The sequence below is a fragment of the Caretta caretta genome, chromosome 1 (genome assembly GCF_965140235.1).
Source record: "Caretta caretta isolate rCarCar2 chromosome 1, rCarCar1.hap1, whole genome shotgun sequence".
NCBI lineage: Eukaryota > Metazoa > Chordata > Testudines > Cheloniidae > Caretta > Caretta caretta.
The window spans coordinates 45,816,297-45,830,594 of record NC_134206.1 but is presented as its reverse complement, the minus strand read 5'-3'; the positions used below and the strand labels follow the sequence as shown (position 1 = coordinate 45,830,594).

At 44.3% G+C, this 14,298-nt stretch overlaps 1 long non-coding RNA gene across 1 annotated transcript; it reads right to left on the bottom strand.

The window, feature by feature from the left end:
• Positions 1-1,411: 1,411 nt before the first annotated feature.
• On the bottom strand, positions 1,412-4,682 carry LOC142069451 (uncharacterized). The gene is made up of 2 exons (XR_012665285.1): positions 4,606-4,682; positions 1,412-1,746 (listed from the first exon to the last, which is right to left on the bottom strand). It is a non-coding gene; the product is annotated as an uncharacterized LOC142069451 (long non-coding RNA).
• Between the last annotated feature and the right edge of the window lie 9,616 nt (positions 4,683-14,298).

Here is a 14,298-nt window from a genome sequence, read left to right as displayed (position 1 = left end):
CAAAGCAGTATCTAAATATCTTTAATCAGATGCTGAGCTATGGCTTTAGAAGCCTAATTTAGATGGCTGTGTTTGAAAATTGTGGCCTTTATTTTACTTTTTTTTTTAAATGAGAAATCAATCCTCAGTCTAATTTATTTGGACCTGATTCTCTGATCACTTGTACCACTGAGCACAGTATAGTTATGTCAGTATCAAACCAGTAAGTGAGAGGAGCGGCTACAAAACTGAGCTCAGACAGTAGCACGTTCCGAGATATGCTCTTTTCACGCACCCCTGAACACCCCCCACCTCCTGAAACTTAAAGGTGGTTAAACTACATTTTATGACAAATGGTGAAAAAACCTTTTGGCACTGACACCTTGTTCAGCAAGATTCAGCCCGGAGCCAATTTTTTATGGCCAAGAACTTACTCTTGCCTTCATTTCCGCACTGCTTCCAGCCATTGGGTCTTTATGGCAGGGCTGTGCCTCCTGATGCATGTAGTGCTGCCAGGAATACAGATCCTGTGCTGTCAGGAGCAACTGTTAGGCTAAGCCAATGGCAATTGTAGGCAATTGAGATAAGAGGGAAACAAATGATTACAGCAGTGGAGAGCTTGAATTTGGGAAAAGATTAAAGGAATTCAAATATGTATAATTTAGCTAGATGACAACTAAGCCCTGATCCTGCAATGAGCTCCACTTGGGCAGGCCCCTGTTCAGAGCCCCTCTGATTTCAATGGGGCTGTGTGCAGAGGGAATCCATCAGTGCAGAGCTCTGTGTTGAGGCCACAGTAGTTGATTGTTCATATTTAACTATTTTTACTAATCCCTTCCCTCCCAGCCCCCAGTGATTTTTTGTTCCTCCTTTCAGAATTCCATCCAAACTGTCCATCTTTTTCCGGTAATGAAGCATTCAGAACTGCACACAGCATTCCAGGACCAGCTGCACCAGAACCAGGTAGAGATGCAATCTGACTTCCCTGCTCTGACTCATGATGCCTCTGGGCCTGGTCCAGCTCCCACTGAAATCAATGGAAAAGTCTTCCTTTGACTTTGATGGCAGTTGGACTGGGCCCTCTGTGTCTGTGTACAAGATGACTAGCAATCTGAACGGACAGGTGAAAAGCAGCAGTCTGTGACATAGCTAACATCAGATTTCCAGGCCATAACTAAGGGAATTTTCATGATCAACAGCCCCTTTAAAATGGAAATGTCCTTCTCATATCAAAAAGAAAAATATAAATATTTTCTCAAGTGAAATGATTGGTCTCATTTCCCAAAATTAATGGGAGCCACATGTGGATCTAAAGGCAGAATTTGGCCCAAAATGTGGGTATGTGATTTTAAAAATATACATTTGAGGGGGAGTAAGATAAGATGCTATAGTGATGGGCATGGTATAAGAACCTAAATAAAATAGACACGTCTCAGTTGTATGTATATTATCATTTTCCCTTATGCCAATTTAACCTATATATATACATTAAATATACACCACCCATTACTGACAGCTAGAAAAGCCTCCCAAACAGTGTATGCAAAGATCCCTCACTCTTCTCCAAAATATCTTCAACTTTGCAACTTTGGCCCATCTCTGATTTGGTGAATAGGTTGCAGGGCGTATCCTTGGTGCCATTTCTTCTCATTAACCTGGATCATCAGCTTAATTCTAGCATGTTGAACAAGTGACCAGGCCAAGGTGAACATTAACCAAAGGTATTAGAAGAAAACTTGGTGGAAGTGGAACTGGAACTAAGCTCTCCTATAATTAAAGAGAAAATTAGAATGACTCAGTTTGGCTTTTCACCAATGAATTACTGGAGCAAAGCACAAAAAAATGACTCAAACCTTTGTTAAACTTGTCTGTTCCAGTCATTTCAGTAAAGATTTTTCCAGCAGCTAAAGTCTGGCTTTTTAAAGACTTGTTCCCATGAGATTTTGCCAGCCTCATTTCCAAGCAAAGAAAGTACCATTTGTTGTATGTGTGCATTAGACAAGCAGCAGTTTGTTATTTCATTTATTAATTATTTACCTGGGGAAAGAAAACATCCAGGTCTAGGAATAGTCTGTTTTCTTTCTAGACAGGAGGAGATATGGGTAATGAATGGTCAATGTCTTGTGACATGGGAATGAAGCAATGACTGTTTCTGGTGTTACATACAAGTTTAGACAAAAAAAAATACAACCCAACATGCACAGCTAGGACCTAATTCTGACGTTATTTATTCATTGAAATTAATGGGAGTTTGGGCTGAGTAGGGACTGCACAATTAGGCCCTCATACTGAATACATACTTTGAATTCAAGAACTTGTAAAGACAGCTGCCTAAAATCAAAGGCATCTCTCAGCCATTCCTATAATGCACTTGTGCTCTGTTCGCATTACTGTTCATGATTTCTCACTGGTGCTGTGGGGCAGCATAGATAACATAGCTTGGTCTTGAATTTTTTTCCAGTTTAATTTCATCACACATGCTAACGATCTGGGAAGACTTCAATGATGTATCAGATTTTCTGTCTTATTTCTAATTTGTCCACCACCCCCATATTATCTAAGCATCAAGTACAAAGTTAAGATCTCTTTTATTTTCCCCAAGAAGAACACCCAGTCTCAACCACTCCTTGTTTTATCCACTGTGACTGGGGTAGTCATCGGTACCATTTATTTATTCAAGAGCACATACATGTATCAGGAAGGCAGCATGACAGCTATATCCATATAGGAGGGTTGTAGTAGCAACAGTGTAGCTCTAGATTATCCCCAGCTTACTATGAAGGAAAAATCTCAGATAGGCAGCTCCAGCTTGTGCACCTGAAAATCATTTGTCTGCTCATGATTTGTGTCTCTGTCTTTGAGGATAGGTTACACAGAAATTAGGGGACCTGAGCATAAATGAGGAGAGAGCTGGTTGGGTTTAAACTCCACCCAGAGCTCTGCAAAAGCTTCAGCTTGCCTTAATGAAACCCTTACTATCTCATTGTGCTTAAGAATCACAGTTCTCTGAAACTTGGAGGTGTTTATCTATAGTCCACAAAATCAAGTGCAGAATATACCACATTGCCTGGCTTCGCCCTCTTCACCCTCTCCCGATATGCTCATAGATACAATACAATATAGTTTTAGCACGTTATCATTTATCACTTGTATTGCAGTAGGGGCTAGAATCATGGATCAGGGCTCCATTGGGCTAGGTGCTGTACAAACACATAGTAAGAAAGGGAATGATGTTTGGACTGAATTAAAATGAAGTGGAACATACTGCACTCTACTTATGTCAAGAGAATTCTTAGACAATTCTAGGTGAAAGTTTCATCACCTTGGGCTTCTTGTTACTGACAAAGAAAGAGGAGTCAGAGATGAAAACTGGGGTAGGAAGAAACTTGCCCGTTTGTTATAACTGTTCCATTATGTGTTATATAAACTATATCTTTCATCTCTGACAATGCACAGCTAGCCATTCAGGAGATTACTGTGCCTTTTCTTGCCATGGTTAGAAATAAATATGGTCAGTCTGCTGTGTAAATATTGACAAAAGGCTCTGTACTGCAGCTCTTAGTCAAACCTCTCACTGAAATCCGTGGGTGTTTCTGGGCTCACTGGGTACAAGATTGAATACAAATAAATGAAATTAGTAACCTGGGCCAGATCCTCAGCTGCTCTAAATAGCATATGCCAATTTGCCTTGTACTATATATTTCCCACATATTCACTGAACCCAAACCTTTTGTCACAACTTGTCATCTTTCAACTCTCTTCCCCTGTCTATATTCTTTTTTTAGTGACTGATGGCCTATTCTGGGTAGGCTCATAACTTAGCAACCTTTCCTACTCCAACTACACTTAAGACCAACAAACACTGTGCACCTCTCTGAACAAATCTGTGAAGTTCCTTAAACCTTAAGCAGACAGAAATGATGGTAAACAAGCTGCAGAAGACTCAAGATACAAGGAAAAAATTAGAACTAAACAGCAATGAAGACATTAGAAATCACAATAACATGGCAGTTCTTCAGTGCTGTAAAAAACTCTCCTTCATGATTACATACAGACAGTGAGAGAAGGAGGTCCATCTCTAACATATTTAACAAGTTATAAAGCTGTAGTGTCCTGTAAGGTTTCTAAATTGTCTGCGGTGACTGACTACATATTTGACTTTGGCACCTTTTTAGCAGTGTAAAAGGGCATTTGTAAGGAACCATAAAAAGTCATTACATATGCAGAACAATTGACCCTCCTTAGCATCTGTGGTAGGAAACACATCTGTCTTCTGTCTGTTTTTTTCCTAAATGTCTCCCTGAATCAACTTTTATGGGGGGATTGTAAATATCCCTTTCTATTAGAATCCAAGAGTTAACAATACCCCCTGTGACTATAAACACAAGATGTTTCATTCAGGAAAGAGGTGCACTCAAGTAAGCAGAGATCTTTGTGACAGTAGCTCCCAGTATGGTCCACATGCCCAGCTAATCAGATTAGTGTGAGAGTGAAGAGGTGGCCAGTAGACAGCAAAATAAAGACAGAGAGAAAAGCAAGACTAATCTTGTTAAAAGGGAAGCAAAGATAGACGCTATTTTTACCCAGCAGCTTATAACGTCCCAATTTTCCCAGGATTGGAATCACCTGTATGTCCTCTGGGACCGTGGGCTGCTTGGGGAGCACTCCCGGCTGCTGCTGAGGCAAACAAGCACAAATCCATCTTGTATTTACAGAGGGTTATTTTTTCACATTCTTTGCCCACCACATTCTCTGTGGTTCTTGTGTCATGGGCTGACTCATGACACTCTTTAAAAATGTAGGAATGTGTTTAACCCGGAGAATGCTGGTGATTAACCCGGAGAATGCTGGCATTTTCCAGACTCTTCCAAGAGAGAAGGAAACTCTCACAATTTGTACCCAGTATTAACACAAAGACAAAGGAGGCCCCTTGTGGAGAGTTCTTATGTCTTTCCTGAACCTTTCTGGGGAACCAATCTGGGACATTTTTGTTGGTCTTCTCTCAACATTACAAAGTCATCTGCACTCTGATTGTGCAATGATGGTGTAAGTCATATACCAAATATCCTTGTGCGAAAGTTTAACAGTATGCTTTTCCTATGCGAGTAATCTCAAAGCACCCTACTGAGCAGTGAATCAGTTGTTGGTAGAACAGTGACTATGCAGGCAGTAATGATAACCGTTATGTGGTTAAATGGGCCTTAATCCTACAAGTCCTTGAGAGGTGCACAACAGGGAGCACACGCTTGTTGTGCTCTAATCCAAGTGGGAGGGGAGGTTACTTGTGGGGGAAAATAAGATTAAGCATGAGACGTAACTCTCTGCACGAAGTATTAACAGGCTCTAGATCCCTTGTGTCCCTCTTCTTTATTTACAAGAATGCCAGGTAAAAACAGTTGGGGAGTGAGGTAAGAGAGGATGTCTCTGAGCAGACATGGGTTTAAGTGTGCTCCTCAGCACGCACATGAAGTGCTCCCTTCTTTGGTTGTGTTCTTGCTACTAGGCAGGAGTAACTTGGTGGCCAAGAAGTAGCAGAATCAGGCTCCTCTGCGCTGCTTATCCTGCTTGACACTTTTCACGTTGCGCATCTGTGCCCCACGTTATGCATCTGTGTTGATGTGGGGTCAAGCCCACTGCGCTGGATGTTAAAACCAGTTAAACTTAGAATGGGGTCACGTTGGCTTGGATATGGATGGAAGATGGTCCCGTGGCTAGGGTCATAGGAGCCAACTCCATGGGTGCTCCAGCCCTGGATCACCCACAGAAAAAAACAGTGGGTGCTCAGCACCTACCAGCCACCCGCCAATCAGCTGTTTGGTGGCGAGCGGGAGGTGCTGTGGAGTGGCAGCGGAGCAGGGGCAGGAAGAGGCGGGAGGAGAGTGGGGCACTGTGGAAGGGGTCAGGAAGAGGCAGAATGACAGTGTAGCCTTGGGGGAAGGGGCAGAGTGGGGGAGAAGCACCCACCCAGAAAAATGAAAGTCGGCACCTGTGGCTAGGGCTCTAGCCTAGGAGTTGGAAGACTCACATTCAGTGCCCTACTCTGCCACATACTTCCTGTGTGACCTGGGGCAAGTCATGTAGTCTCTCTGTGCCTCATTTCCCCACCTCACAGGGGTGTTGTGAGGGTAAATACATTACAAGGTTAGTGAAGTGCTCAGACACTGCAGCATTAGGGGCCATAGAGGTACATTAGACAGATAACCTAATTTTGTTTTTTTTTTAGCGCTGAGATCTTTAACTCCCATCTGTCCAGCTAGAGGTGGACTGAGGGGTTCTTGGTTGAACATCTTACCTGAGAGATGTTATCTCTAATTCAGCATAAGGTGATGCTGCTCTGTAATAGCACCAGCTCTAGACATCATAAACCTCAGCGATCATCAAAATGCTTGACCTTTACGGAGAGTTCCAGCATAAGGGTGGCATTCACGAGCACTGTTTAATGTAGCTTTACTGTAGCAAGAAAATGACTACCTACCTGTACACTGAGCCCAGTTACAGCTGTCTAAATATAGCAAGTGTTTCCCTTCTTGTAAATTCTCCTGTTTCCCATCCATGCTCCTTTATATGTTGGTTTATGAAAATCAGGTCTAAATATACCTATTCTACCTCTGCCATGCTTGTTACAAACGTACTTCAAAGTCAGTGAGCTTCTCCACCCTGCGTCATACCCGAAAGATTGCAGAGCAGAGGTCAGCACCCAAATTTAGGGCTAGAGGCTTTTCCCCTTGTTTGGCTGGATAGAAGAAAACTGGGAATCTGGAGCAAAGGGTGCTAGGGAGAAAAGCAGTGAATTCATTGTCTGCTAAATCCTCTCTGTTAGCCTGTGCAGGATTCTTAGGGTGAGTGGTGCATGCTCAGGACTCCAGTTGTATGGTGTTCTGTCTGTCGAGATTCCTGTTCCCTTCCTACCCACTGTTGAGGTATCCAAGCAGTATCTGAGCACTTCACTGCACTGGTCGGGGTGTTCCCAGTCTCACCCCCCAGCAGTAATTTACCTCTCCACCGTCTGTTCTGAGCACTCGAAACAACATGCCCGTGCTGCTGGGGAGGGGCGCATGACCGCTTTTATGGCTTCCCTTTGCTTCCCTATCAGGAAAGCATTTTTCTGTGGGAAAGCAAAGAAATCTGTACATGAATTCTGCACGTGTACAGTGGCACAGAATTCTCCCAGAAGTAAAGTGTCTTCTGCCTTTCTCATGGAGCTGCAGGATTTTCAGGCAGTGCCCCCTTCACTCCACGGGGTCAACACTCTTTCCTCTTTGAAGGCTGCATTGTTATTATGATTATTTGTAATATGGTAACGCCTAGAATTCTAGCCATGGTGAGGACCCCATTATGTTACACACAGCAGATACCCACAGTGAGAGATATTTCTCACCAGAGAATCTGCAGTCTGAAGAGACAAGACATGAGGTTGGGGAAGTGGGGGGAAGAAATATTCTCCCAATTTTTCAGCTGGGGAATGGAGACATGGACAAAGGGACTTGCCCAAGGTCATACAGGATGTCTGTAGCAGAGCTGTGAACTGACCACAGCTCTCCTGAGCATCAATCTAGTACCTTAAGCACAGGACAAGACCAGCTTTCCTCCCATAATACGTATCTCTGTGAATCTCAGAATTTTTGTAGTAGATTTCCCCTCCCACGGGTTTTCATGTAGGAAGGGAAAATGGGGCCTTATTATCTGAAAAGGGCTTTAATCTCAGTTTGTACCAAGTATTGTTTAATCAGTGGCAAAACCACAGTGACAAGGATGAAAAAATAAAGCAATTGTATCAGTGGATCAGGTGTATGTTTCTGTATACGATCTTATTAACCAAGTAAACAGGAGCGAAAAAGGATGTAATAGGCAGGAGAAATCCCTGATGGAAAATCCCATTTACTGTTGCATTATGCAGTGTGGTCAGGAGGAGAAAAGGAAGACGCAGATGGAAGTCCAGCAATAGCACCAGATAAACAGTGGCAGCTTGCATTTTAGGATACATAGTGAAAACCAGGCATCCTGTCAATATTGGGCTCAGCTGGGATGAAAGCTTTTACACTGGTTAGCTCATGAGCCCCAGCACTTGGTGAAGGGAATCAGAAGCCCATTACCTCTGGAGAACTTGATATTGCATTGCCTTCTAAAAGAGAATGGAAAAATTAGACCTTCACCAGCACTGACGAGCTGATGACCTCAGCTGGCACTTGTGGTGGCTAAATCAGAGAGGAAGCTCAGCTGGAGACTGACCCTTGCTGGATGAAGAGAACACTGAGGCTAATATTTAATCTAATTATTAACTCGTGCCATGGAGCCAGCACTAGAATTTTGCCCTTCCTCACACTTGACAGGATCCTGGTAGTGGCATTTGGAATCAGCTGCGATTAGTTTTGCTAAGTGATCCCCAATTCATACCACCCCTGCTAACAGTTGCTATAGGGTTTGCTTTGATTGCCCCATAGCCTAAAATAATTGTCCCTAGAAATCTGTGAGTTCCGCTGGAAGAGAGCTGTGAAGTCATTTTGGAACAGTGCTCAAAATGGTCTGAAATAAAGGAGGGGGGTGTCTATCATAATCTGAGAGCAGCAATTCGGTATGACAGTGCTTAGTGTGCTCCCCTCTGACTCAACTTGATTTTAATCTTTTTTTTTGGGGTGGGGGGAGTTTGCAGGGTCTGTGATCTCTTGTGCCCCCTCCCCATACATACACACTCTTCAAGCACTGTTGAGGATTGCAGAGCCACTAGAAGCAGCAGTGATGGCCGTGGCAGCCTGCACATGAGTGGAAAGAAGGTTTTAGATGGGAGCACAGGAAAGGCGGTAGGGGAAATCTGAGTGGGAGGAGGGAGAGTGCAGGGACATTGGGGAGTGTGAAGGCTGGTGTAGAAAGCCAAGAAGAGATGTCAGGCAGAGACGTGTACCAACAAAAAACAGCCCAGGTGGATCCTGACATTTCTAACCATAGGAGGAAGATGGAGCTGCCCTAAGACAGGCTAAAAGAGGTGGAGAATTGAAGTTAATGTCTAGATCAGTGGTTCCCAAACTAGGCATGCTGCTTGTTCAGGGAAAGCCCCTGGCGGGCCGGGCTGGTTTGTTTACCCGCTGCATCCACATGTTCGGCTGATCGCAGCTCCCACTGGCCGCAGTTCAGCGCTCCAGGCCAATGGGGGCTGCGGGAAGGGCGACCAGCATGTCCCTCGGCCCACGCTGCTTCCCGTAGCCCCCATTGGCTGAGAACGGCAAACTGCGGCCAGTGGGAGCTGCGATCGGCCGAACCTGTGGACTCAGCAGGTAAACAAACTGGCCTGGCCCGCCAGGGCCTTTCCCTGAACAATCGGCGCCCCTAGTTTGGGAACCACTGGTCTAGATCACCCAAGCAATAGCTCTGATTTGTTGGATTAATTTAACACTCAACCTTTTATTATCCCCTCTGTACTAATATAATATGCACATTCAACAAAAAACCACAAAAGAACAAAAACCATACTGCTTTGCACCTGCTTTGCCTAAGGATGTTTTAGACCAGGGGTGTGAAACATGCAGGCCAGATCCAGCCCATATAATGTATCAGTGTAGCCCACATAAGCTTTCATTTAAAAACAAAAAAGTTTCTAGCCTTTATGGCTGGATGGAGAACCTTCTAAACATGAACCAAGAGTAACCCATGCAGTGAGGCCTGCAGACAGTCCTCTGAAAAAGTGACTCATGGGTGAACTCACATGTCCCCCATTAAATCTGATAAACTTGAAATGATATTTCAGTGTCAACATTAGCTTTCATTGAATCACTGATTGTTTCAGGGATTGGAATAGGAAATGGGACGGGAGTGCTTCTCCCTCTGGGAATTGGGAGTTGCTGCAGCACAGGACCTGCCAGAGAAAAGGATGAAGGGGAGTCACAAGGACCAGGAAGAGGGAGAAAAAGACGCCAAGGAGGATGGGGAAGGAAAAGAAAGAAAAGGCAAAAACTGCAGTGGGTTTAAGGGGGAGAATATTTTCTCACTGAGGATGTGTGGGACAATAAGGCACTGAACAAATAAATAGCTAAACATTTGGCTACTGCACAACACCTGCATTCCCCCCTTGATCTCAGTGCAAACCCCCTACTGACATCAGGGGGCATGCGTAGTGCACTGCAGGGAGTAGAGAGAGTTCTGAACTGATTCTCTGGCTGCACACCATTATTAAATACAGAACTGGCTCCTCTCCTTTCAGTGCATTTGACATCACTTTTTTAGATACTTTGCTGGGCAGGGCAGTCCCACAACCCACTTCCCCTGCTGTTACTGGAATTGACATTCACTGTCATTACTCACACAGGCCTCTCTGCCCTCTAGACTGTGAAACAACAGAAACTTTCATAAAAACCAGATGCTTTGTTTCCTTCTTTACCCTTTATTACAGATGGGCCACATGCTGACGGCCCAGCCAGAAGTCCCTCAGCAGCTGTGTGTGAGTGCAGGCCAGAGTGGGAGCTGGGCCGCTCTGACAGCGTGTAGTGTGCACTCCCTCCATGCCAGCACGGCTCTGTTGGTCGCTGTGGAAGGGAGGCGGAGCCATGGCCACGCCCTTGGCCCATCCAGTCCCGGCTTGCACAACCTTTGTGCTCTTTCCTGGGATTCTGGCTAGCCACTGCACAAAGTCTCTGTACCTCGCACTCTTGTTGGTTTCACTGGTAACAGTGAGTACAGTGGGAATGAAACTTTGGCCCTTGAATTAAAAGTATTGGTAGATACAGGATGGGCTTTATATGGGGTTCAGTCCTGCTTCCATCGCAATCGATAGCTAAACCCCAGTTGATTTCAATGGTAATAGGAAACTTGAGCCTTCTCCACATTTTACATCCCACGCTCCCCCCCCCCCGCCCAAAGTTTCATTGTAGCAAGCTTCAGAGGAACAGCCGTGTTAGTCTGTATTCGCAAAAAGAAAAGGAGTACTTGTGGCACCTTAGAGACTAACCAATTTATTTGAGCATGAGCTTTCGTGAGCTACAGCTCACTTCATCAGAAGTGAGCTGTAGCTCACGAAAGCTCATGCTCAAATAAATTGGTTAGTCTCTAAGGTGCCACAAGTACTCCTTTTCTTATTGTAGCAAGCTGTGAATGTGTATTAAATAACGCTGTGCCTGCCAAAGGCACAGAGAGTACAGACACTGCTGTGCAATCAGTGCCATGCTATTCTCTGTAATATGTTGCTAAATCACAAAAACATGAAAAGCCCGATGGCCTTGAAAAGATTAAATAAAGAGTTTGGAATTTCCTCCTTTTTCTCAAAGGCATATCCCTGCAGGGCGCTCACACACCCCACACACAAACATACGCCCCAGCATTCGTAATTCCTGCATGACTCTGTCAGTAGCATGCAGGCAAAGGTCATATGCAATTTTTCCTAAAGACAGAAAATAGAGCATCTCAGGTTTTTGTAACAATTGTCTACCAGGCTCTTGGATATGATTGGTTTGTCTTACTCAGAGCCTCCCATGCTAAGCCAGTTTGTTGACCTATCTGTTGGGTCTTGGCCCCAACGTAGATTATCTGTTTACAGAGTTATCTCTAGCATTCCTGTCTTTTCACCCATACACACAGGTGACAATAGTCCCAGATAAAAAGTGATCCGCTGGGTGTAAGAAAAGACACAATAGAGAAACTAGGTGTACAAGACCACTCTAGATTTCTTTCTCATGACACAAACTGGTGTAGATTTGATTCTGCATTAATTCAGCGTAGTTTACATGATTGGTGTGCTTGTTACATACATTAGGAGTTATGGACTATCTCCTTACAGTTACTCACTAGATACAAACAAGGGCTCTTTATTATTCAGTGAATTTGAATTGACCATAATTCCACCTTTTCATGCAGCCCAAGTACAGTAATAGATTTGAGGGCACAGAGGATTCTTAAGATCATATCATCTGACCTTGTGCATAACACAGGCCATAGGATTTCAGCCACTAATTCCTGCAAAAAGTCCGTAACTTCAGCTTGAGTTAGAGCTTTTATCTTTTAAATAGGGCCAGACTGTGGTCAGCCACTGTGTAGGTGCACAAGTAGGGATGCTTCGAGGAGACTTCCCATCCATTCACAGGCCTCCATGCATGGGGTGGCCATCAGCTGGCCCACTTTCAGTTTTGCAAGACCTGCTTTAGAGTATGTGACATCAGAGGTGCCCCTTTTTCCAAGGGTGCATTGAGCCCTCTCCATTTCCTGCCCGGGTTGATGAAAGATCTCAGACGATGAAGATTTGCAATAAGAGTGTGTTAAATGACAATAATGATGGGACTGATCCTGCCATCCTTATTCAGGCTATAGGTTAGTATATTAATGATCTGAATTTATTATCATATACATCAATTCGTTGTCATGGCACTCTTGTGGTCAGACATCTGTGGATGTTCTAGTCAAAAGCTAGTGTTAGCTCATGTTCCCGTGACTGGCTGATGTCGTTGTGGACAAACTTCCCCCTTCCACAGACTATTTCCAGTTCTCCAAAACTCAGTGGGGACCGTTAGGCCATTTATCTGTGCCAGAGTTCACAGGTGTCAAGCCTTACGCTAACTGCTGAAGCCAGTGTCTTCCAGGAATCAGGCCTGTAGGTTCCTTGCATTACTGCTGAACAAAATAAATGCTAACGCTAACTCTGTGGGCTACAGAGAGCAACAAAAATAAGAATTTAAAAAACACGACGTATGAGGAAAGGTTGAAAGAATTTGGCATGTTTAGTCTAGAGAAGGGAAGGCTGAGGGGGGACCTGATAAGTCTTCAAAATTGTAAAATCTTGTTATAAAGAGGACAGTGCTACATTGCTCTCCATGGCACTGAGGGCAGGACAAGAAGTCGTCATTTTAGTTTCCAGCAACGGTGATTCAGGTTAGTTATTAGGAAAAACTTTCAAACTCTAAGGATAGTTAAGCACTGGAACAGTTTACCTAAGGAGGTTGTGGAATCCCAGTCATTGGAGATTTTAAGAACAGGTTACACAAACATCTCTCAGGGATGGTCTTAGGTACACTTGGTGCTGCCTCATCATGGGGGATGGAGTAATTGACCTCTTGGGGTCTCTCCCAGCCCTAATTTTTATGATTCTATGATAAGTCCCAGAGATAGATAGTAAGCAATGTCTATGATTACATTCCAGCTGAGTGAAGCTGTTGAAAAAGTAAAGCAATAAAAATAGATGAGTCCACAAGACAAATTTCTTATGTTTTGGCAGAAACCACTTCACGCATACTTTGGGCAGCTCTTGACTCTAAAGATCTTAATTAGGAAACCATCTTTAGCTGACCAGGCACCTGACACAAACTGCAGCCCACAGCTGCTGCAGATTGCTGTATTGTGGAAGGATGGTCAAAATTACTGACCAAAATTTTAAAGAAATATGTGTTTCTGCTTGCTTGTTATTTTACAGGGCCGTGGGTAAGTTTGTAGGACTGACTTTAACATGTGAAAAAATTCTTCTCCCCATCTTAAGAAGTGGGCTACTTTTGGGATGTAGCCTCATGTTTTTCCTGTATGATTTGATACGTCTTTGTTGTATACTATGGGGGTTAGATTCACTACACTGGCTTCCGGCAGTAGAAATCCAGCTGTCGTGTCCCAGTCTTGGAAAGTTTTCCAGGAGCAGAAGGTTTGGTGGTGAAAAGGGGCCATGATTCCCCTCCTAGGGCTGCCTGGGAACACATTGATGTAATATGTCCCTACTGCAGTCTCCACCAGTCGGTTCCTAAGGAACTCCTGCCACAACTGAAACCTGCCTGCCCTGGTAGAAATCCTGAGAGAGAGAGGTGGGGGCAGAGGCTCTGGCTAATGTAGGAAAGTGCAAACTGCAATTCCTTGTGTCATCGTGGATGAATCTGGTCCAGTATTACTTAATCCACATAACTGAATTAACTAGACTCTGAGCTGTGACAAGCCTAGGGTGCCCTCCAATGGCAGGCTGCCGCATGACAAGTGTGCTCAGTTTCTCCTTTAGTGGTTCCCAGAAATAAGAACATAAGAACAGACATATGGGGTCAGACCAATGGTCCATCTAGCCCAGTATTCTGTCTTCCAACTGCAGCCAATGTCACATGCCCCAGAGGGAATGAACAGAGCAGGCAATCGTTGAGTGATACATCCCCTGTTGTCCACTCCCAGCTTCTGGCAGCCAGAGTCTAGGGGCACCCAGAACATGGGGTTGCATCCCTAAGCATCTCGGCTAATAGCCATTGATGGACCAATCCTCCATGGACTTATTTAGTTCTTTTTTGAATCCCATTATAGTTTTGGCCTTCACAACATCCCCTAGCAACATGTTCTGCAGGTTGACCGTGCATTGTGTGAAGAAGTACTGCCTTTTGTTTG